The sequence below is a fragment of the Lutzomyia longipalpis genome, chromosome 1 (assembly GCF_024334085.1).
Source record: "Lutzomyia longipalpis isolate SR_M1_2022 chromosome 1, ASM2433408v1".
NCBI classification, from domain to species: domain Eukaryota; kingdom Metazoa; phylum Arthropoda; class Insecta; order Diptera; family Psychodidae; genus Lutzomyia; species Lutzomyia longipalpis.
Window position 1 is genome coordinate 14506341 of NC_074707.1, and position 25802 is coordinate 14532142.

Consider the following 25802-nt stretch of genomic DNA (forward strand, 5'->3'; position numbering starts at 1 on the left):
TATTTTGGGAAGAGAACGTTCCGTGTGATATGGAAATACCTTCCGATAGGATACCAATGCTCAACCATCCAAACCACCCCCTTCACGTTACTATGGATGAAATTCAAGATATTGATTTCCATGCTATTGCCATGCATGCAGAATAAAACACAACGTAAGTAGCATGGAGGAAAATATATGATAAAAAGAATAATTCAGACAAAGGGATATCTGGATGGAATGAATCCATTTCGTGGCTTAAGAAGAAAATTTCTTTCATCTCTCAGCATTTCGAGTTCATTACCTCAATTTTTTGTATGCTAAATTTTACATACATAAAACATCGATCCCGATAAAGAAAGAGTCTTTACGGAGGGTTTATGGGAATAAATCTGCAAAATATAATTTTTACAACTTAATTAAACCGCACAGTGTAAATGGAAAATTCCCCTGAACAAGGTAAACTTTATTTATTGCAATTTTCTGGTTGCTTTTTAACTAATAAGATTTATTTCTTTTGTGATTTAAAGACTTAAATAGAATAAAAAATATATTTTTAGAGAAAGATTTGACAAAACTGTGTAAAAGCTTCAAATTATGGAAAAAGGAATTGCTCGGAAAATGCTTTCTGTCTATATTTGAATAAGGAAGATGACCAAAGGCGAACCTGAAGCATTTTTACGACACAAAGTTTTTTTTTCATTGAGAAGAGAATATACATTTAAAATAAAATGAGAATGGAAGATCGGGGCTCATATAACATAATACGAAGATTAGGGAAAAGCGGGAGAAGCTTAAAATATCATATTTCCCGACAAGGAACAAAATGTTCTGAGAAAAATAAATTCTACGGCGGAAAATGAGATGTTTAAAACTCTCTCTTATGCATTTTCTATTTTTAATTGTTCTTTAACAGAGTTTAAAATTGTTCTTAATTTTTTCGTGAATTTAAATTCTCATAATTTTCAGAACTACCCACAGCAAAAAAGCATTTCTGTATTTTCCCTCATTTTCCTCTTTGTGTGTTCTCATTCTATTAAATAGACATCATTACGAGCTTTTATGAAAAAAAAATTAATTCCTCCTAAAATGCAAAGTTTAACCTTCTTTCCATCCTTTCCATCAAGCTGATTTTATGGATTTTATGTTCTCTGCAGAAAATTGTGGAGAATGATTAATAAGGAAATTTTCCTTGATTCTCAAATTATTCTGAAACAAACTGAAATCCTATTTTCATGTTACAAAAATTGAAATACCGTCAGTCGGGGAAACTTTGCCACGTAAATACATTTTTAGCAGGGCTTTCATTAACTTTCAAAACTTAAGCATAAGAAAACACCCATAAATAATTTTCTATCTGATTTTCTGGATAATTTTCTCTAAAAAAAGCATAATTATGATGTTTTTGTAATCCCTAAAGTATCCTCAAAAATATATGGAAAAATCCTTTGCATCAGCTTTTTCAGCGTCTTCCTGCTTACGTGTTTTTTTAGGTTTTATGAGAGTTTCTTAATTATTTTTTAAATACCACAGCATAAATTGAGTGCATCTTGAATCTCATTTCCTTTTCAGAATCTCCATCCATTTGCATCCGGTTGCAAAGGGGGACAGGGAGGACATATTAAAATTTTTCCAGGACTTCACCTTTCCACAATTTAACCTGTTTTATTTTAATGCTTTTAATGTGTTCAGGTTGTTTTTTTTCTGCTTTCCGCAGCATCCGTAATAGAAAAATGTTGGAGATGGCAATTTATGAAATTTCTATGCAATACTATGTACGTTATACATATATGTATTTTTTACCATTTTGCTGTGAGTGCCATTTCAGTTTCTATGTTGACTAATATGTATTGGACAAAAAATCTGCTGATGTTTGGCATGAAAGAGAGGGTTTTGGAGGTGGATGGAGAAAAAACCCAGAGAGATAGATTATTCTACAACTTCCGCTTGGAGGAAATAACTATGTTGTACACATATATATCACAAATTGTTTGTTCCATTGTAAATTGTAAATCTCTCGGTTTTAAATTGTAAATGTCTGCAGAAAAAATTTAGAGTGTGTTTTTGTTGTAAAATGTTTTCAATTTAATGTATTTTTTAATCTAATACCTTGCAAAACATGAAATGTTTGAAATGAATTGAATGCAACAGCTTCAATCACAGCACTGTATACAAAAATCCTTTGATTCCTCGTGGTTTGCTATCCTTCTGGTGCTTCAAATAAATTTAAAACTTGTACATGTACATCATTCTTCCCTATTTTGTATTGAATACATAGTTCCCCAAAGTCATCACTGACCTGAGCAATAAGTTTATCAGGAAGGTAAAGAACGTACTTCTATGAAAACTTTTCAAACTAGATCGAAACATCATGGAAAACGTAATCCCCGTGTGAGAAGAACAAACTACCTGACAAGGTAAAACTTTCCATCAACACCCTTATTGATCACCTCAACACATTTTTTTGTTGTCGACTAATTAGGTTATCTCAATTTTTTTCTTCTTGTACGACACGACAATTGACTCACACTTCGCACCCAAAACTCCCTCCAAATTACCCTCACTGAATTATAATTCTCAATAGTTAATAGTATCACATGTAATGCGGAGAAAGGGGATAGATGGTGTGAGTTTATTTTGACCTTCTGCGTATGCCAGATGCTAATCATGATGGACGTATGAGTTGAAATGTTGAATCTCCTCCTGATAAGGGTTCTCTCCCCCGTTGAGCTTTGTGGCTACACACACAGTGGGTGGAAAATGCTCGTCACCCTGTCCCTTGGCCATTGGCAAATTATAGTTCCTCTTCAGCCCAATACATCGTGACATAAAACCATCAAGGGGCGCCATTGGTGGGCAAAGAATTATTATCGCTCAGCAAAGTATCCCCATAATGGGGACAATTTTCCTCCAAATTTCCTCGGCTAGAGTACCAAAAACAAGTGATTACTTTTGCCACGCGCAAATAAAGCAAAAATATTGTGCCAACATCCTCCATACTATGTATATAATATCCACTCGAATTTCCCGGGAGGGGCATGAATAAAAATGAGCAATATGAACCAGGCGGCTCCATCGGATGATGAGGAAAAGCATCTGTGTGCCAAAGTCATTCAATTCACTTGAAAGCAAATAAATTACAATGTGACAATAATAAATCAGTTTATTGGTATTCCATTGGTGACCTCATTGTTGTGTATGACTGATTCAGATGGCTGTCGACCAACCCGGGCCTCGTCCATTCTTCCCCCAAAGGCACGGGGCATTAAGTGGCTCCCGGGGTAAAGCCACACTGTAGATCCCCGAAAATTTACCGCACAGCAAAAGTCTGATTTTATGGGGCTGAAGGGAGGTGACTGTGTGATATTCAATTGATGTGTATGAATAGAGAAGAGGCAGCAATGGGTGGGAAAGTGCGAAAGCTCCCATCGAATAGTCGTTCATCGTGAAAAGCTCAGTGACAGAATACACCCAGAGCTTGAACGAAAGGAAACACCGCAGGGCAGAGCGGAGAGAGGAAGAGTGATATAAAAGTGTGAGAAATGTGGGGGAGGTCTGGAAGAAATTGATGAGAATGAGTGTCAATGGAGAAAAGAGGTATATATAGAACATCTTGGAATCATTGGAACGTTTATACACGAAATGGGGAAAAGTTCAGCAAAAGGACAGAAGAAAAAGAAAAGTCAATGAGGAAGGAAAAAGGAGATTAACGAAAGCTTTTCCTTTACTATCCCTACAAAATAATCAATGTATTAGAAATGTAGTGGTAAATTGATTATTAATATAGAGTGTTCTCTTTTAGATACGAATCTTAATACTATGCGTAGGAAGAACCTCATAATTTATTCTAATGCTGCTTAAACCATCGCATTATGTATAATGCTATGAAGAATATTTGTAAAAAAAATGCCCCACAATGCTGTGAAATTGATGGAAAGTGGAAATGAATTTAAATTAAATTATTTTCAGTACAAAAGCAAAATCAAATTGACATATTAATTGGAGATGGGGCTATTGAAATTTCCAACCATAGTCCCTTGAAAAGATTTATGGAGCAATGCTGTTTAATGTTTTTTTTTGCATGAAAATTCACACCAAAAAACTGTCCGCTCTATTTTGGAGCTGTTCATGAGTTTTTCTTCCACTTCAAATTCATTTAACCATGAATGAATGCACAAAATGCTTTCTCTTCTCTTTCATTTTCAATTGTGGTACTGCGGAAAAAGCATTTCTCCGTACGGCTTTTAGGAGATTTTATTGCATAGCATTTTTCATGGGTAAAAATGATGGAAAATGGCACTTTTTCAAACGTTCTTTTCTTCTATGACATTTATTTTCAGAAAACGCCTTCAAATCTCCACCTCTTCCTCCTTATGTACTCCCCCCACAAAGAACTTTAGGACCTAGTGGGCGTAAGAGCCCTAAAAAATTGATTTTTTGCTGACATGGATTGAATTTCTAATCAGAAGTGTTAAAATAATAAATTGAAAATATCAAAAGAACGTGAATTTTCTTTCTCAAAGTCAAAGACCATTAATTTTCCAATAATTTTTCTTTTCTTTTTCATTCTTCTACTACGTCATGAAAAGTCGTTTCACTTTCTTCCTCTCCCATGAAATGTAATACCTAAACTAACCCGAGTATCCTCTTTAGCGTGCCATTTCAATTATCCTTTGAAATCGATAATGTTGTCAATGTTAAATATGTCAACAATGGAATATTTGTTATCAATACTGTAATCACAAAAGTTTACACGTTCGTTTAATTAATGGCTCTTTCACCATAACGACCCAATTTATGGACAGTAAAAAAAGGTGAAATAAGCAATAAAAGATACCTCAGTAATATCATAATAATTGCTATTGAAACAACTAACTAAATGTTTTTCTTTTACGTTTTGTTAGACCTTCATCAAATTCCTTAATTACAAGGGGAGCAATCATTTAATTTTGCTTTATTCGTCATGAAATAGCTTAATAAAGAAATTTTTCTAATAGGTACAAATGTTGGGAATTACTTACAAATATATCTAAACTACCTACATACATATATAATTATTTATGTTATTAATGTTATTGACTCTATTAACCCGTTTAATTCTTTTGGACATTTTAATAAAATAGCAAGAGGGTCAATAAAATTCTTTTGCATAGAATGTATTCTTTAATATTGCAAAATGTTTTTTTTTTACTTTAAAGCTTCCTTAGATGGAAAAAACAAAGCAATTTTATTCACTGATATATGGGAAAATTTGTTATTAAATAAATCGTAAAATAAACTTTCATTTTCTACAAAAATTAGCTGGAAAATACCGGCAAAGATTTTCCAAAAAATGCAAAAATTTCGTCACTTTTCGTACCTTTAAATATTTCTAAACATTTCACGAATTTTTCCATATATTAGTGACTACCCATAAACTCCTTTGGTAAACTTTGTCTTTTTTCCTACCTAGAAAATACATTTTATACAACGAATAGAACAAGAAATAAACTAAAACGAAACAATGAAAGAAAGTATTACGTACAACAGAAGATTTCACAAGATTATGGCTAAGAAATAGCATAAGTTTGTAAAAGAAAAATTTAAAATTGCATGTAGTTGCTGCGGAGAAAGTTCAGAACACATCTAACACTTTATTTTCTACAAAAAGTCACCCTTGCCGCATTTTTATTTTATTCTTTTCATAAAAAAAAATTTTTATAACAAATTAAAAGATCTTGCAAGTAATTTTCCACACTTCATGAAGGGTGTTAAAGTGAAATGGGTACGGGTACATTTTCACTGGTTCGGCGTAGATGGCAAAAAAGGTGGATGATGGGAAAGAAGTGAATTTAGCGCGTTGGTGGGAGATAAAGGTTGAGGGAGAATAAGGATGAGATTGCGGGCGGCTTGGCGAGTGAAAGGCATTTATCACAAATGGAAATCTCAATGAACTAACAACATTGGTGTCTTCCGGGCACAAGGTCCTGAATTATGGTTGGAAATTATCTTCTGTGAATGCAATAAATCTCAGCGCGAGGAAATGTTCCTACTCTCATGTGGTGTGTCCTTCATCCGCGCGCACACCTTTGGCAAAGTATAAGGTATATATCCCACCTCAATCACACTGGGCTGTGGTTTCCCACTGATAATCACCACCCATATTCCTCCCCCTCAGCCGGCTGCCTAACGCCTAAATTCACTTCATGTGGCAAATGCGCGGAAAACAAATTACAACCTCCACCCACTCGCACGCCAAAACAACCTTATGCGGGAAATCTAATTAAATTTGTGCAAATTTATAGTTTTTCACTGCTTACGCTTCACGAAATGCTCTCTGAGAGACATTTTGACGGGACCAGAAAGGAGAATGGGATTGTTTGCAAGAGAGTGTGCGAGACGAAATGGGTGTGGGGGAAGCAATCAGGGGTGGAAGACATTGCGATAAAATGGCTCTGAAGCACCATAAGACAAACATTTAATTTTAATTCTGGTCACCATCTGTTGACTATTCTACTTTCTCAGTGAGGCACGTGTGCTTGCGAAAAGACACTATACAAGTGAATATTCTCCGTAAGCGTCATTAAGAACAGCTCTGCTGCAAAACAAGAAGGCAAACTTTCAATGAGTATATTGAATTACTCGTATAGCGTAGTCGAGATGACAATTAAAGATGGGATTTTGGAATTTGAACTTACTCGAAGCTCAATTTTGCTGCGCTTTTGATCTCTGATGTTCCAGAAATTTAACCATACAAAGCTCTTTGAAGATTCTTACCACACACAAGAATCTGCCTCTAATACCAAAGTTTCACGAAATAGATGAAAGGAGGGTATTTTGCATGTAATAAGGCATATTGTGTGGAGAAACTTGAAGATTATGTATGAATATTACATACATATTTTTGGTTAAAATTGCCAATTTATTGAGTATCGAAAATTTGCTCTTTATTAACATACATTATCCCATTAGTACACGTTGACGTTCATAAAAAAGCTTTTTTGCCATGTCGAATTATCCTAATGTTTTATATGCTCTCAAAATTACCCATACTACTGTAATCCCCTTAATATTCAGCCTCACAGCCCACCACCATCTCCCAATTACAAAACTCAACACTTCTCCTTACTTATTCATGATCTTTAAAAAATTGGGCATATTTTAAAGGACATTTTGAGGCAATTTTGGTAAAATAAAATATTTTAATATACTCCTTATTTCCATACAAGCTTTATAAAAAAAAGAGCTTTAAACCCCTTTAAGCACAAAAATAAAATTATTTGACAATAAAGTTTTGTAAAAAAAAATATATTTGAGGGAAATTGAACTGGAAAACTCATTGAAGCTTTGAGAGTAAATTATGAGGAAAACTTGTAGATGTGCTGCCAGAAAATTACAGACAAAACTTGAAAATTAAAACACAACTAAAAGCTTACTCGGGATTTTCATTTCTACCTGCTTCACTAATATTTAAGGTGTTAATATAAATATTCTAAATGTAGAACAATGCTATGTGCCCCGGTAGAGAAACCCTTCTACCGTATTATATGTTGAGCTATGGCACTATGTGTGTCTAGGGTTGGACTGCTCTGGGTGAAAGAGTGAGATGAGTCGTTAGCTCTATGCCGCTCATCAGGCACTCATAGGTAACCAGTAGCCCTTTGCCGCTCGTCCGATTCAGTTTGGGACCCGCTTAGCTCAAATTAAGTAAAGTTATTAGCCCATGTAAGATTATCTTCCTACATAAATATATTTTTTGAAAATTCAAATTCTTTAAACAATTCTCAGGTGTTTAAGGTAACACAGATTTTTTTGAATTTAAAGCAAATCTGGGTAAAAACAGTTAAAATTTTAATTTTTTACCCAAAAAAAATTTTTAGCTGATTTTTACGCCGAAGAATTTATTATGAAAGCTTTACCCTTTCGGTATTACAGTGAGTTGAGCTTTTTTATACATAAAGCACTGTGGCTCTTATTAAAATTTTCTTCTTTGAAATTTTTATCGATGCTATTGAAAAATCATCTTGTCTAACCATAATTTTCTATTATTAAAATTTATGCCATACACTTCGTTGGGCATCCCAAGCATTTCTGCCATGCGGATGATTAACGAGACCGCTAGGGGTCATCATTCTCTTATAACCCCATCGCCGTGCCCTAGAGGCAAAAGGACGCGCGGACTATCGAAGAAAAAGATGGGTTTACGAAAGCAATCAATTTAGCTATGACTTGATTGCATGCTATTTGAACTTTTCTAATTGGACTTGGCGAATTTTTTTCTTCTTCATCTCAAACTCTATCAGAAGATAAAATGAAAATCTTTTGCCTCTGATCAGTTTATTAGGGTAATAAAAATCGATTAAATCCTTTTAGTGGGTGTATCAAACCATACCTCTCGAAGTAAATCAATAGCTGCCCGAAGAAACGACAGATACAGGAGTATGTGACATGTAGGTGGAGTTCTAGAAGTTTATTTCGTGTGACATTACATTGAACTGCCCACTAATGGTCTGCAATAGAATTCTATGGCAGAGGTAATTCTCTTTTATAAAAACAATAAATTCTGAAGATTAAAGAAAATTCATCCATTTTTTTTTTCAAAGCACAGAGAGGTTTTAAAAATTCTTTTTTCCTGAAAATAAAAAAAAATAATTTTTTTCGTACAATAATATGATGATGAAAATCCTTTCAATTACAAAGATTTAAATTTTTCTCTGGAATTTTAAGAAAAAAAAAATGTTGTCTTTTCATCTCACAGGAGCTTTTGTATACAAAGTAATATTTCTATGAAAGTGATATTCATTATCCCATCTCGTGCTAAGAAGGATGTTCCTCTTTTCCCTGGAACTTGGGCCTCATGGTAAGATAAATACGAAAAGAACTTGAAGCAATTTCCTTCCAAGAGAAAAAAAATATTATTAGAAGGATTTTCTTTCTTTTTTTCCGCACCACCCCCACCCCCTTTCTTGCGTTCTTTTTCGCTCATTTTTCTTTTTGGTATTGATACCACGCAAAATACCTATAAACACAGTAAATACCGTATATATGTGGAGGAAACAGAAGAAAAAAAAAGATATACAACCAATATCTTGGATGATGGAGGGAAAACAAAAATATATAGCAAGAGATATTCGAGATATTCGCATGTTTTGTACAATGTCGTAATGCTTGATTAAATTGGTAATTTATTGCAGTGATCCACGGAAAGGAAAAATCGTGAAAGTAACTTTCCATATTTGAACGCAATATTGGAAGATTTCTACTCAATTTCCCTTTGATGTCTCTCATAGAGAAAAACTCACAGTGATTCACTACATTGTTCCACTTCTTCTTTTGCTTCCGGATTTCCCTCTGGGTATACATTTTTTTCATTCTCAATGTTTGCTGCCTATTTTGTAGGGAAGACAGGGATGGAATGGGTCACGCAAGGGTATTGGAATGGTACGAATAAACACATTTTCTTAGGATAGGAATTTTTCACCCCCTACCATTCCTGCTTACTGACAATGAGATGATGTTGTAGGATGGAAAATTTCTGGGAAAACCTCGAAGAAGACTGTTGTAATAAAAATTTTGCATCGTATTTCTAGGAATGGAAGCTTCAGACATTTTTTTATCGAAGTTGACCAACTTCTCAGCAATTTTTCTAAGAAATTTTTCCAATAAAGGAAAATTCGAAATAATAGAACAAGAGGCGGAACAATAAACGTTAAAGGTTCAAATTGAATTTACAACGAATTCATTTATCTTGTTATGTTGCGGGCAATAAGCAGCCTAATAGAATGATTTCCTCCTTCTTCAAAGCCCTAATAGGCTAAAGTGAAAATAGAAAATAATCTTTGATGATGTATAATTCAATATTATGATGGAAAATCATTTTCTCAACAACTTCAATCCATCCTAATTAATGTTCTTTTCATCATAAACATAACACACACACAATAATCTCTTCAGCAAATTAGCATTTAACCAAAACATCCCATCTCATTTTCATATACACATATAAACATGATATTCTATGTTGCTGCGAAACCACAATAAGTTTGAGAGTTGAAATGATATTGAATAAAGGGGAACATGACCCAATTTTAGGTGGATGAGGGCACACTCGTGAGAATTGGACATGTTATATACATTTGTGAAAATAAGCTGATTAAATTATTTCTCTAGACAATTCCAAATGTAGGCCAAAATGGTGGAAGCATCTCCCCGTTTGGTTATCATATTTTTCTATATGTAACGATATTTTCACTTCCATCAGCCCACAAGCTCCGAATGCCATGACGATAATAAACACAGCTTTAGAGTGACAGCTTTCTGTTTTCTCTCCTTGATCTTCCTCACACTCACAGAACGCCCTCTCCGAAAGCTCTATTCTCTTCATTTCTATTCCTTAAGAAATAAGCTCACAAATTATGATTAGAATCATTTACTGTGCCCACTATCTCCGTATTTTATGTACGATATGTGACTCAATTTTTGATCTCACAGACAAGGCCTTAGACAAGCAAGAGTGGTGGGCTTAGAAAGTTTGGCACTCAGCTCATCTCTGAAATATTAGTTGGTATTTCTTATAATAAAGCATCTCCACGAGTGGAACTATTTATAAGAAGTATTTGAGAGTGTTCTTTTGAAGAGAATTTTGGGACTTTGATAAATTCAAATCTATAAGAAATTGAGCTTAAGGGGAGATCGGGATTAGTTGAGTCAATTTAGATAAATAATTTTGGATTATCTTTTACTAATAATTTGTGAAAGATTAGTGAAAAATGAGAAAACTAATTTTAAGCCTTTAACTAAAAATGATTCGTTTCCTTCGTTTCGATTTATAAATTTTCCTATTCTTTAAATTCTTTTCTTTGATAATTCTTGAAACGACCACAAATTTTCTTAAGAAAAAAGCTCATAGAATCTACTAAATTAACAAATTAGGCACACCCACAAAAAAAAATTGACCTTTTCTTTGATTTTTTTGGCTCAAGTCCTTCAAGAATTATTTTTTTTATAAATAAGTTTGAGGTTTCTATTGTTACATTTTGAAGATAAAAATGTTGAAAAATATTGACAGTTTATATTAGTTGGTGTTCCACTTCGTGGCCAACACCAAGTATTTTTAAATCGTTTTATAACTTCAAAAATATCCCAAAAATCTTTCAGAATGATTTTTTATTTTTTTATAATCTGACTCATCCGACTAAAGAACGAAAAAAAACTATTAAAGACTTTAAACATTTTTCATAGACTGTCAAAAATCTTATGAAACTCACTAAATAACACAAATAACAACTGAAGAAAAGAAAAGATTTTAAACTGAATCAACTCTACATTTTCTCAATTCCCTATTGGAATGTCTCTCCAATTTAAATATTTCCTTACACTCTTTTCACTCTTGAAACTTCTTTTACCTCACACTCTGACGTAACACACCTTAAGCAAAAATTATTTTCCATTTCTTTTCCGTATAGTAAAATTTTCTCAACCAACACGTGTCTAAAATGTATTCTCATTTTTCCCAACATGGCTGTGGTATAAAATAAATTTATACATATTCCTCACATTCATGGAAGTCGGAAGAAAAATAATACATATATAGGAATCTCTACCTATAAGAATAGAAAATTGTGAGAAAGAGATTTAAGTATATTATGTATGTATATATTTTCCAGTGCGGGGGTTGTAATAGAAAATTTTCAGTATCATTCTTCTCGTCATTAGACAATGGACAAAATTGTTTGGTTTTGTTGTGGAAAAAAAGGAGCATAAACTTGAATCTTCTTCCTTGTGTGTAACAATTGAAGGAGGATTTCTGAAGGTATCTTTGGGATGAAAGGCAAGCTTATGAGACTTTATACATACATGGTGGAGGCATCAGTAGCATCATGGGTAAATAGGAGGAAAACAGTGAAATGGTCTGTCGAGCATATTAGAGAGATTGGGAGACGTGACTTGAACCCTTTACACTTCCAAATGAATTTTCACCATTTCACTCCCGATACCCGGACCACCATCGTCCCATAGGATGGGTGGTTGTTGGAAGGAAAAAGAGGTGAAATCGTGTTTCCTAATATGAGTCACAGAGTTCGTGATTTAGACGTGTAAACTATGAAGACCATTACCATTCTACACGTAAGTACAAAGTACACTAACAAATAGGAGAATGAGGAATAGATTATAGACTCCACATTCATTTTCTCAGCACTCTCCACCCTCCATCCCGATGTTAGATGCCATTTGTGGTTACATTTTTTTTTTTTTTTTTTTTTGTGTAACTCCTTTTAATTTCACAATCTGTTTTACAATATTTATAACAATAAGTGAAATATTTTGTCGTATATGAAAAATGTCTACGGAGAGATACTACCCAGTGGTAGCACCCTATATTGGAGTTTTCATTTCATTACATAACAAGTGTAACAAAAGATATTAAGACAAAAAACTATAAGACATCTAAATAACATCTAGATTGACTACGCGAGATCTTTTAAGGCGTCTTTTATAACGTTCCTTTAGGAGTTTCTTTGCAAGTGGATTTGTGTGATTGGAGATTCTCTCTTTATATTTGGGCAGTCTGTCTTGAATTTCCTCCTGGACCGTCAGCATATCTACACCTCCTCTAATAGCGTAATTTGAGACAAACCACGGCGCTCCGGTGATTGTTCTGAGGTACTTGTTCTCAAATCTCTGCAGAATCTCCACATTTGAATTTGATGCACTCCCCCACAATTCTATCCCGTACATCCACACGGGTTTCAGCATAGCCTTATAAAGCAGCAATTTGCTATCGAGTGACAATTGTGATCTCTTCCCGACCAACCAATACATCTTCCTCATTTTCTCACTGAGCTGCATCCTTTTCTTCCAAATGTGTGTCTTCCAGGTGAGTCTCCGGTCCATGTGCATACCGAGGTATTTGGCACATTCCGCAACAGGCAATTGCACATCATTTAACTTAACTGGAGGGCAGGTGTACTTTTTGAGGGTATATGTGACGTGCACTGATTTGGATTCATTTGTCCTAATTCTCCACTTGGTAAACCACTCCTGCAGACGATTTAATCCCTCTTGGAGCATACGAGAAGCTAACACGGGGTCCTCATGTGATGCCAGCAGTACAGTGTCATCAGCATAAGTTGCGATTTTTGTTTGAGGTGTAGTTGGGATGTCTGCAGTGAATATGGAATACAAAACGGGGCCCAGGACACTTCCCTGTGGTACCCCCGAATGAATCTCCACCAATCCAGTGAGCGCCTCTTTCTGCTTCACAAAGAAATGTCGTCCCAGAAGATAAGACTTCAAAACCTCACAATGCTGGCCAGGCAGTTGTTTCTCGATCTTGTGTAGCAACCCCTCGTGCCACACTTTGTCGAATGCAGCACTAACATCCAGAAAGGCGGCCGAACAATACCTCATCCTCTCCAGATCCTCACTGATGGTGTCCACAACTCGATGAATTTGCTCCACCGTAGAATGCTGCCGCCGGAAACCAAATTGATGGTTGGGGATCAGCTGTCTCTCTTCAATGATTGGCCTCATTCTCTCCAAGAAGAGCTTCTCAAATGCCTTGGACAGGACAGGCAACAGGCTTATAGGCCTATATGATGCTACCTCCTCCGGTTTTTTCCCAGGCTTCGGGATCATCATAATCTGCGCTATCTTCCAAAAGCTCGGAAAATGCTGCAATCTCAACACCGCATTGAAAATGTGTGTGATGTGTCTGATGCACTTGAAAGGAAGCTCCCTGAGGATGCGACCCGTTATCAAATCATATCCCGGGGCTTTCTTTGGATTGATCCGTTTGAACACTGCCTGGACTTCTTTGGGACTAAAGTACTTTATACGAGGATCATCTGCGGAGGAATCAATTGAGGCATCAGCAGATTGGGGGAGCGCTGACACTCCCATGTCCCAAGGGGTGAATACCTTCTGAAGATGCTCAGCAAACGCATGCACCTTCTGTTCGTCTGTTCTCAACCATGAGCCGTCCCCAGCCCTAAGTGGAGGATTTGGTTGCTGTGGGCGCTTTAAGTACTTTGTCGCCTTCCACAGGCTATAATCAGTGGCCTGAGTCGGGGTAAGATTTGATAGATATTCCTGCACCGAAGTATCTCTTGCATCCCTGAGTACACGTTTCAGCTCCTTAGCAGCCACATTCCAGGCATGTTTATCCGCAGGAGATCTGGTCCTTCTCCAGATGCTTCTCAGCTTCCTTTTGGCAGCAATCATCTTTGAGATATTGTGTGGAAGTGTCTTGTTGGACTTCATTGTGCCACCCTCCGGTGTTGCGCGCCATGCAGCCTGCTGTATTGCCGTCGTGAGCTCCTCGACACTCAACTCAAGATCCTCACTCGTCTTCAGAGGCACATTCAGTGAGATGAGCTTATCAAGTTCATTCCTGAATAAAGTCCAATCGGTCTTCTTGTTGCTCAGCGTAGGTGGTTTTTGAGTTGTTTGAACATTCTCATGCAAAGTCAGCAAAATGGGTGTGTGATCTGAAGACAAATCCAAAAGCGATGTCACCTTGCAGCGCCCACCATCAATCCCCTTTGTAACAAAAAAGTCCAGGAGATCTGGTATTTTAGCACTATCCGTTGGCCAATAGGTAGGATCCCCTCCACTAAGAAACGATAAACCTCCATCATTGATTGCCACCATCAACTCTCTGCCTTTACATGTAGTTAATCGTGAGCCCCACATTGTATTTTTGGCATTGTAGTCACCGCCAGCAATAAATCTTGAGCCAAGTGTTGCAAAGAATTTCCCATAGTGCTCCTTTTTGTTGTTGTGTCGCGGTGGGCAGTAAACTGATGCCACCGCAAGCGTTTGGCCCGAGAGATCATTGAGGTGCACACATGTACCCTGCAGATAATCCTCTCTGTAATTTTCACCCTCATAATGCTGAATTTTATTGCTAATGATGACCGCCGAACCACCATGGCCCTTCCCATCCGGATGATTTGTGGCATAAATTGTGTATCCAGGGAATCTCGCGTAGCTTTTGTCTGTTAAATGAGTTTCAGAAATTAGCATCACATCAATATCAAATTGAGTTAAAAATACGCGCAGCTCTTGTACATGTGCGCATAATCCGTTGGCATTCCAGGTGCAGATTTTTATGTTGTCCAACATCTTATGAAAGTTTAGCGACTAGCGTGGTTAATAGGGTCAGAACAGTATCCATTTTGCTCATTAATCCTATCATTGCTGACTTTAAATCATCCATGTCGTTCTTGGGTTGTGTTGACTGAGTGGGGTGATTCTCAGAACATTGACAACCATTTTGCCGTACAGCATCTGCATATGTTGATTCTTGTGGTGGGACATTGTTGATATTCGGAGACGGAGGAGGCGTGGAAACTCTCTCTCTAGTCGTCCTTTCTCTGAGCGCAGGATACAGCTTACGGCGAAGCTGCACATGAACAGAGCATCCTCTGTAGTTGGCAGGGTGATTTTCATTGCAGTTCACGCATCTAACAGCATTATCCTTTTCCTTTCTTGTGCATTGGGTGGTGTGGTGATCGCCCAAACATTTAACACATCGTGGAGCACGAGTGCAGAAGGTTTTAGTGTGATTGTAGCGCTGGCATCGTGTACATTGTGGGATCTCCCTCCTGGATCTGGGAGGCTCCACGGTAACAACAGTGTTCAAAAATCTCGTTACATCATAAATATCCTTGTTATTCTCCTTGGTAGCAAGGTCAACAAAAAACATAGGTAGAGGCTTTTTAGTACCCCTCTGTCTAACATTACAAACATTTACTGCATGGTGTCCAGCTTCCAAAAGCCCATTTTTTATTTCTTCGGGTGCTGTGAGTGCATGTAGTCCTTTTAGGATCACGCGGAAGTGTCTCTCCTTTTTAAATTGATATGTATGTAGTTCTATGTTTTTTTCCTTCAGCTTAGCTAAGACACTCCTATATAGCTCCACTGTAGAGATTTGCACTTTTACTTGATTTCCAGAGAGAACTTTTAAAATAAAAGCTCCATTGGTCAATTCTTGCAGTTGAGATTTGAGAGGCGCAATATGTTCAACCTTGTGCACAAAAATTGGTGGCGGTCGAGGTTGTTGTCTTGACTCGGCACTCTGGGCATTATCATCTCTTATCTCATCTCTCAGTTCATTGTTGACATCCGATGACATTGGATGATCCTCCTCCAAGCCGGAAAAACGATTGCTGGTAGGCGCTCCTTGCCAGTAGTCAGTTAGTGTCGGTTGTTTAACAGTCGGTTGTGATCCCCTCAACGGAGGACTAGATCCTTTTCGTTTGCTGCCACTAGCAACAGGTGTCAATTGCGTAAGATCTGCATTGGAGCCACTCATCCCATCAGTCGCCGGCATGGTACTCTGAAAAAAAAGGTTTGCATTTGAGTTTGTCAAAGTTTGTAACTCCCATACAATTTTTAACAAACATGGAAGTGAAAAGGAGTCAAAGCCCTTTTTTGTCAAAGGAGATTACTTTTTAATCTCCTAGTTTGTTATTTCCAAAAAGAATACCCAAGCTTGTAGAAATTTGTTATTGTTTGTAAAAAATTGTATAAAAAATTATATGGCCCCCTTACAAACCTTAGCAAAATATTACAAGCTTGTTTATTTTAATTTGTATCTTTTAAAATAAAAGACATTCTTTTAAATGAGAATTAACAAGATTTATTTACATTGTAATACATTTTCTATTATTGCAGAAATAGCTTTTACAAATATCAAATTTATCGTTTTCTACATTTATGATAATTAAGCCCATTTCTTTCCCTGTAATGTAATAATAATTAAAATTATTATTTAATCTTGTTACTAATTTTTTTAATATTAAATATATATTATTATTGTTTACCAGAATTTTTTCAACTTCATAAAATGATTTTTCTATTTTAATTATTTCATTTCTTAATAAAGTCTTTCCCTCGAAAGTGAGTGCTTTATAATGAAGGCACGGTGAATTAATATCAAACGATTGAATTTTAGAGAGTTGTCTTATACAAGGTTGTGTTGGGGCAAAGTCAGGATTTTCGAGTACAATTCTTTCTAAATTAAAATTTGATTGTGGGTCCAAAAATAATTGAGCGAATTCCAAGCCTGCTTTTATTGCGAGGGAGAGAGTTATGTTTTTGCGACTAGTTATATTTTTTGCATAGTCCTTGAAACTCTTGTGACGCGCTTCAAATCTATTACATGCTAGTGGTCTTAGGGGTCCGCTTTGAAAAATTATGGAAAAATAATGCACGAGGAAATGAAACTTTGGTTTCAATTGCTCATCAAAAAGTCTAATATATTCATTATTGAGAATTTCTACTAAATTTTTCAATTCCTGTCTATTTGTTTCGGATACTTCGAATTTAGATACTATATTAACAATTTTTTGTAGGATAACAATAAATTTCAATACAGGATCGTTATATGGAATTTTATGACCAACTAGCAAAGTAAATACATTAATGAAAGTGTGTGACTCAGACGCGGACATTCTCAATTTATTCTTTTTTAGATGACTTTTCTGAATTATTGTTGTGGGTTTCGAGTCGTGTCTTGTATATTGAAAATATTTTATTGATTCATTCAAGAATTCTATTGAAAAATATTTTTGCTTGTCAATAAAATAGAGCAATGCCTTGCAAAGGCTGTAATGCACCACACCTTCGTATATGTCGTGCATTATGTCACAGTAATGATTTTGAGTTACATGAAAATTCGTTATACGATTGAACACAGATTCTCTATTAACACCAGTTTTTGTATAATCTGCAATTTCCACATCTTGTTTGTAATTGTTAACATCTCTTATTGTTTCTAGATACTCAATGCTGTCAGTTTTCATTTCTGCCTTGGTGCGTTTACATATACGACAATAAAACTCACTATTGAATGAGTAAGAGAAGTCAAGGATCTTGTTAAGTTCTGAATTATCACCAACTATCAAAGCCAAAGAGAATATTATTTTATGTTGTACTCCGTCAACATTAATTGTAATGCCCTCTGAATGAAGTGAATTTAGTAGTTCAATTAGTGGTTCAAAATATTCATTACAAATTTTTCCACAAGAATCTTTAGCAAATTTTTGGCACATAAACATTACAGGGAAAATCATTTTAAGTTGTGAGGAAATTTGACTTGGCAAATTAATAAGTTTTAGATATACTCCTTTTATTGAGTGTGTTAAAGTGTGAGGGCCAACTGGATTGTTAATCTCAAAATCGTCAGAGTAAAGCAAGTAAGTTAATCGTATATAATCTGTGCTATCTTGAAAACGTGTTTTGTAGGCTGCGCCATTCGTAAAATTTACAAAATTTTGACTTTCTTTTGCTTTATTTAAATTTTTAATCACTTCGTCAAAAACTCCGGGAAGCTCCAGAAATTTCCTCAAGATAAATTTCATTGGAAGTATATGTAGAACTTCAACATTAACATCATTATAAATGTATTCCTCAACGTCTTCATACAAGTCTAACTCTTTAAAATTTTTTAGAATTTCGTAATCTGTGCTTTGATGTTTAAATGGGTTGTCCATCATATGAATTAATGTCTGAAAATTGTTTCGTTTCTCTTGCGGAATACTGTCAAAAAACTCATTTTTGAGGATATTTGAAAAAAAATTGGTTACATCTTTCATCTTTTCTTGAACAAAGTGAATGTCCTCTCTTGAAAATTTACTTCTTGCATGTAGACTTGCTACAACTTTAGTGGTAGTATTACGGAATTCTCTCTGGATCTCATTAAAATTTACTATTTTCTCATCAATCGGATATTGCATTTGACGGTACACGGACTCTTCTTCTGCATTTACACGTACATCTTCCATTGAGTTTTTTACTGGTGTGTCATTCGGATTATTTTTATGTTTTCTTAAATGTGATTGGAATGCTTTTGGATTATGAAATGTTTGCAAACATTCATTTTCTCCACAAATATACTCACGTTGTCCATGGCATATTTCAAAATGTTTTGTGAATTCCTTTGGGGTTATAAATGCTATATCGCATTTACATAGAACGCAGTACATCTTTGGTCGTCTATTAACTTCTATTCATAAAAGTAATAATCTCATTGCATCGCCCCAGATACTTATTGTCCTTGTTGGACTGGATTTTGTAGAAAAATGTTTGCAGGAAAAACCAAACAGTAGACGATTCCGTGGGATAGTCCCCGCCATGTAGAACGTGCAGGCATTTGAAGCAACAATCTAGAGCCTCTTTTATGTTCCAATACTTGAAGCGAGATCCTTCAATGCACACCCAGTAATTCTCTGAGTGGCCCACCTTGACGATGACTGGGTGAAATTTTCTGCCTGTTGTGTTTAGTTTCGATTGAAATTGAATCAAAGCTTGATCAATCATCTCATCGTGGTCAACTTCGATGAACATGCTGGTTTGTGCATCTCGAAAGGTCGGCTTTTGTCGTGTCTTTTTGTTGCTGTTCCCTTGGGATGTAGTGGGAAGAAATCCACAAGGTCTGAGAACGACAGGCAGAAGCCACAGAATTCGCCACTCTTTTTCATCTAAATTAAAAAAAAAAACAGATTAAGTATTTCTTTTTTCAGATCGAAAAAAGTTCGTACTAACCCTGCTGTTCTATGGTTGGCAACTTCTCGATCCACGATTTCATGTCCTTATCTTTCACATTGCTCCGCAGAAAGTTACCAATCTTTTCAAAGAATTTTTTCCATTCTGTATCCAGACAATCCGTCAATGGATACATGCTCATGAAATCATTGTTAATCTATAAATTAATTAAAAAATAAATGATACTTTTGTGTATCTTCTTGTAAAAAATTAGAGAAAATTAAAAAAAAAAAAAGAGTTTTAATCATGCCCTTTATGTTTAATGAACTGGGATGCATATTAATTTACGTCAAAAAAAGAAAAATATAACATATTTTTTGAATTAAAGTTATTTTTAATTATTTAAGTTCTCTTAAGTTTAAAATTACTTGATTTTATTCTCTTAAAAAGTGAGATTATAGGACTTTATTTCATAATATAAATACCATACTATATTTTAGTTTTTTTTGCCATATACTACATTTTGCTTTAATTTTCTCTTTTTTTTTAATATTGCAATCAAAAGAAGTTTTTTAAAGCTATAATTATAAAAAAAAACTTAAATATAGACTGTTTAGGAACTTACCAAAGCGTAGCCAATATGCTGATTGGCATATAGTGGCCATTCGTGAGCCTTTCCGTTGGTGACATCCTTCTTCCGTTGCTCCACTGAAGATTCCCATTTTGCAAGAATTTCGTCTGTGAGAAAGGAAATGTTTGTGTCCTTTAGAGATTCTTTGATGCTCTCCGGTGAAACGGTACCATCCTGAATTTCCTGCACATTCAAAATATTTTCTTCCTCCTGAAGATTCGAATCCCCAACACTAACAACATCCTCGACGCCAGTTTTCTTTGGAATCTTTCGCTTTTTGTTGTGGTAACGGAAATACAATTTCCCACTGTACGATTTCCTGTCACCAGATTTCGTGATCAGATATGTCTCCTATAAAGAAAAAGTTTTTTTTTTAATTATAAGAAAACGACAACAATTTTTAAAAATTATACACACTGATTTTTCTCCTGGGAAAATTTTCAGAATTTCTTCCACCACGACTTTCATGAGCGCAACAGAGAGATGAAGATTTCTGTTCATCGCATCATTAATTACAAGATCAATCAATGAGTTTCTGGCATGAGGATTCAAATAACCATTCCTACGAAAGGATTCATTAATATCTTTTCCTGTCGTCGTGTTCATCAACTCTTCCACTGAGATGATGCCCCAGGTATTAGGAGAGTTCGCAATAGGGTCATGTGTGGCTTCCGGGTTTGCTTGTTCACGCGCCGCTTTATAGTGCTCCCACTCACTGCGGAATTGCACCCGTGTTGCCGCGTGGGAGAAAATCGTACTGTAATCTGCCTCTCGGAGTCCCTCCAAAAGTTTAATATTTAGTCCGTTATCTAAAAAAAAAAGAATGTTCAGTCCAATAGTTGATCATGCAGGTTTTAAGGTTATATTAAAAAAGTACCTTTTAGTGGCTTATAGGCCTCAGGGACCCCAAACTGTATGCACAAGGCATACAGCTGGGGATCCTCCACAATCTCATCGATGAAATCAAACTCCATCGCCGAGTAATTCACTTTTTTCTGTATTTTTTTTAATTGCTCACCGGCGCGTCCAACTGCACAATTGAAACTGACGCTTAGTGGACAACAATAACAAACCTTTCAACAAACTTTATCAAAATTGTTTGCTAAAGTTTGTTAATGAACCAAAACAACAAACCTTTTAACAAACTTTATCAAGAATGTTTGTTAGTGTTTGATTTTCTAAACAAACCATCATACAAACATGTTTGTACTGTTTGTAAAAAATTTGCTCTTCTAAATTTATTAAAATTTGTTTGCAAAAAATTGTAAAATGTTTGTTAAAGGTTGTACTTCTTTGTATTTCTTCTTCAATTTACAAACATTTTACAACCAATAATCTCCAAATAACAAACATGTTTGTTAAATTGCCTATTTACCTCCAAATTAATATCCTTTAACAAACTTTGACAAACATCGCTACAAACCTTTTTTTTCAGAGTAGTAGCAGGTGTCCAATCGGTGAGAATAAAAAAGCTCAAAAACGGCCGGCACAGGGGGGCCCACGGATAGTTTTCGCCCTATAGTTGTTTTCCGTGGACTCCTGCGCCTGAAAATATTTGCCAATTTTGGCTCAAAGGCAAAATATATAAGAAAATTGCCCAAAATCCAGGAGCTTGTCAAAGCTGTGTTTTTAGTACTTGCCTGGAAGTCTGACACTGTGGTTACATTTGATGAGAAAGTATTTGTGTTCTATATGAGTTCCAGTGGGATTTTTGGCTGCGTGGGGTGATGGATTCTTTGGAATTAATTAACCCTCTACACGGAAACTTCATTGAATTTTCACAACTCCCCCGTAGTCGTCTCACATCAAGCAGAAATCCCTTTTTACTGGGGTGAATGGGGGAGGGAAAGAGAGGACTTTCCCAAAGTTTCCTGAGTAAAAGGAGTAAATATTGTGTTTTTGAGGACCCAAGCACATCCAATTGTTTCAACACCACATGACTCCATTCTCACCGAGTCTCTCATGCAAAGTTGGCTCGATTGTAAATTTGGTCAGCATGCCCCCATCCCTATATATACTCTATTTGAGCGCACTGATTTACATCTCTTGACCCATCCCCCGCACACAGACACTCATAAACTCAACGGTGATGGCTGAAAAGTTGATGGAGCCACTGAAAAACACCTAAATTAGATAGTCAGGAGAGTTTTATCACACTTTTTTTTCGTTGCTCATAAAAATGTATATCACTAGTGATAAAATTCCACATGGCAGAGAATATTTTACAGCACATCTCCCTAGAGTTTACAGAAAATGAAAGGGGTTTCTCTATTTAACAAGGGCTCGTCAGGAATTTTGGGTAACATTTTATAATAATATAATGTAAGGTATATGTACGTACAGTACATACATATGTATGTGCTATGTTGCAAAAAGTTAACTTTCACTTCAGAGCGTCTAATGCAGACCTATGTACACAGAGTCATTTACGAGGTTAACGCCTTTTACAGCATACTCTGAGTCTTCACTACTTGCCCCTAAGGTTGGATATAGAAATTATACAAACCACCTCCCCCCCCCCAGGTATACAAAAACCACCCTCAGGGCATACAAACCACCATTAATTCAAGATTTTCTTTTTTAAATTTCCACTGAGACCGTCTATTCAGCATTTCTCGTATTTATTTAAGATTTTAATGAGCTTTATGGCAAATATTGTGATTAAGACGGGGAATTTGCATATTTTTAGTTCGCAAATGAATGTACCCTTCATTGAAATCTAACCTTCATTGAATTAAAAAAAAAGATCTATTTTATTCAAAAGTTCTTTGTTGAATTTGTTGAATTGGCAACATTTTTAATTGCAGTACAATGGTACAAATTAGTTGTTAATTAATTTCTCTCAATGCAGACTCAAATATGCAGCAAATTTGACCATAAATTACCATCAAATTCTCGGAAATTTCAAAAGTTCATATTCAAAATTCTATCTGGTGGCTTTGGTTCTCTTTGCAAATAAATTTCAAATTACGGAGATTTAAATAAAATTTTGTACCTTTGAATGCACTCAATAACATTCAATGAAAAGTTATTTAAATAGACTCAATGTGGACAAATATGTAAAATAATTTACAAACATTTTGTTACTTTTTCTATTTATTTCGCGTTTTTTAGGTAGAAAAAGTTCGTCGCTATAAATTGTAATGAAATGAAACATTTTGTGGAATTAATAATACCCTCAAAACATTTTTCGTTGAGCAGAAAATAAATGTTTTATTTAATGGAAATTTGATTGAACTAGCTCAGGTGAAAGAATGTTGAAAAAAAAATTTTTTTAGATCGGTGAAACATTTTTTTTAACCGTTTCATGGTAGTTTTGAAAATTAATCATTTAAATTATTTTATCCCAGATTGTGTAAGACAGCTTAAAAATCTTAACCAAAAAGAAAATTCAAATAAACTAATCTTATTATACCTACCTACGGAAAAAATCGCATACGCCGTTTTTTGGAAGGACTTTTGCAAAACTTTTTATTCCACATTTTTTTTTATTCTTCAATAAAAAGTTCCTGACATTGCTTAAAATTCGCTTCTTTGTCCGGCTTAGAGCAAATCTGAAAGCCATGGACACTTGAAGTCCAAAGAAAAGCCAAAATCAATACACATAAAATACATTTAGAAAAAAAATCTTTTAAGCTTCAACTTGAAACCATCAGAATTTCTTAGGATCCAAAATCACAAAACATCAGTTGGAAAAAATATTCAACCCCCTGTGTGAAATGTTTAGTGGAACGGAAAAAGGTTCTACTACGGAGCAACAATACTTCTTGTGAATTTTCAGTGAGTCAATAAATTCCGTTGTAAAAAAAATCAGGTGAAAAGAAAAACAAGCCCATTTTGCATGCACAAGTTGTGTGAAAAACACATCAAATTTTGCAAAGTCTCACACGTCAGTGCCATGGATGTTTTAGTGGTTTCACTGCCATTCTGTAAGTGATAAACATAATTTTATATGTATTTAGGTATATAACATTTTCTTCCTTGATCATATGTCACATTTATAGTTTTGGGTGAAGTGGCTCTTGCGGTCGTCTCATAAAAATTCAAATAAGTTGAAACTTCTCACGCTAGTGACGAAGAGGAGAATAAAAAAAAATAACACAACCCATCTACATTGTTACCACCCACTCATAAATGTAGGACAATGGCTTCAATATAGCCTCCTTCTTTGCCACCCCATTTTTGGAGCTGGAAGAAAATTCTTGTGTGTGTGTGGATGTGAAAAATGAAATATTGCCCAATATTCAGTCACAAGCACAGAGAAGCTTTTTACCCCCCGAAAAAAAAACAGAGAAGCTCGAGTGGGCTCCACGAGAGGGTTCTATATTTAATGACTTGTTCAACAATGATGATGACGCGCTGTTGTGTGGCTCCTTCTCTTGCCATCTCCCCATATCCGGGTCATTCTGGGTTTTTGGCTGTGAATAATTTTCACGGAGATTATTTTATGCCATCGCACTATTTCACAACACACACACCCTGCGAACGAAGAACTCATTCAACCAATTCATAATGCCACATGCATATTTTAGTGGGTGGTCTCCTCCACCTTCCCTCCACATCACATACAACCCCAATTCACTGAATGAGTGGTCAAAAAAATCTGCTAAATTAATTATTTTAATAATTAAATGACGGAGAGTACAAAAAAATGAAAAAAAGCCCATTCAGTGAAATTTCTGTGCGAAAAAAAAATTGCCAGAAAAAATTCCAAAATGAGATGGTGTGTTACTTGGGTAAAAACTTGTAATTAATCGTTTTATACCTGGCCAAATGCGTAAGCTTTTTCCCCCACCTCACTCCTGGTGCTTCCAGGTTTTTCTTCTTTTTCCCTCCCTCCTAGTTCTCAATACACCCTCTGCATGGGAGCTTCAGTAAAAAACCTCTCTTCAATGAATAATTGATACACTTTGAGCCTAATTTTGTTTTTTAACTCACAGAAAGAAGAATAAAAAAAAACATTCACCCTCATGGAGGACTCACAGGAAAACGGTGATCGGGGAAAGGGAATGAACGTGCGAACGCCAACAAAAAATTTGTGGTTTAGTAATATTCCTGTTGAATATGAAATTGACTAAAATTCCTTACTCCTCCCTGTGCTGTATTAATGATAAAAGCTCACCATCATCCCTTATTATAAAAACGTATATCTTCTCATCGGCAAAGCTCAACCTTAGAAAGTTTATAAAAAGTATAAGAAGATGCTAATTTGTTTTTCGTTAAAGGGATTCTTAAGTGAGAAAGGTTCTCTAGGGAAAATTCTTTTTTCTAATATTTTTCTTCTTTATGTAAACAGATCCGGGGAAATTTTTTATTAAGTCTTTTTCTTTTAAAGAAGAAAATTCATTAATATCACATCCAATTTTTTCTTTCTATTAAACCTTATCAATTACAGAATTAAAAAATTCGTAATAATTAATCAAAGCGGTTGGGATGGAATGAATAATGTAAAATGAATGTTTTATTTATATTGCTTTTCTAAAGCATATTATGCAAGATTCTAAAGAATTTTCTTAACCGTAAACTTTCTACTACGCAAGTTTTTGAATTATATTTGAAAGTCAGGGGGATGCCCAACCCCGAGAAATCAGTACTTTTAGTGAGGCAGCAGGTTCTTCCGATCAAAATAAGGGATCAGTTTGCACAATTCCACTTGCAATCGAAAGTACATTTAATTAGCTTTCGATTGATCCCTTCTCATCATCGAAATAACATTATTAAT

At 35.4% G+C, this 25802-nt stretch overlaps 1 protein-coding gene across 1 annotated transcript in view; it reads right to left on the reverse strand.

Annotated features, from left to right (window-relative positions):
- Positions 1–25802, reverse strand: part of LOC129792487 (STAM-binding protein-like A) — a 781560-nt gene that overhangs the window by 441275 nt on the left and 314483 nt on the right. Inside the window, exon 6 of the transcript XR_008750810.1 lies at positions 12200–12230. The gene's annotated coding sequence lies outside the window, so the exon portion shown is untranslated. The remainder of the gene's footprint in view (positions 1–12199; positions 12231–25802) is intronic.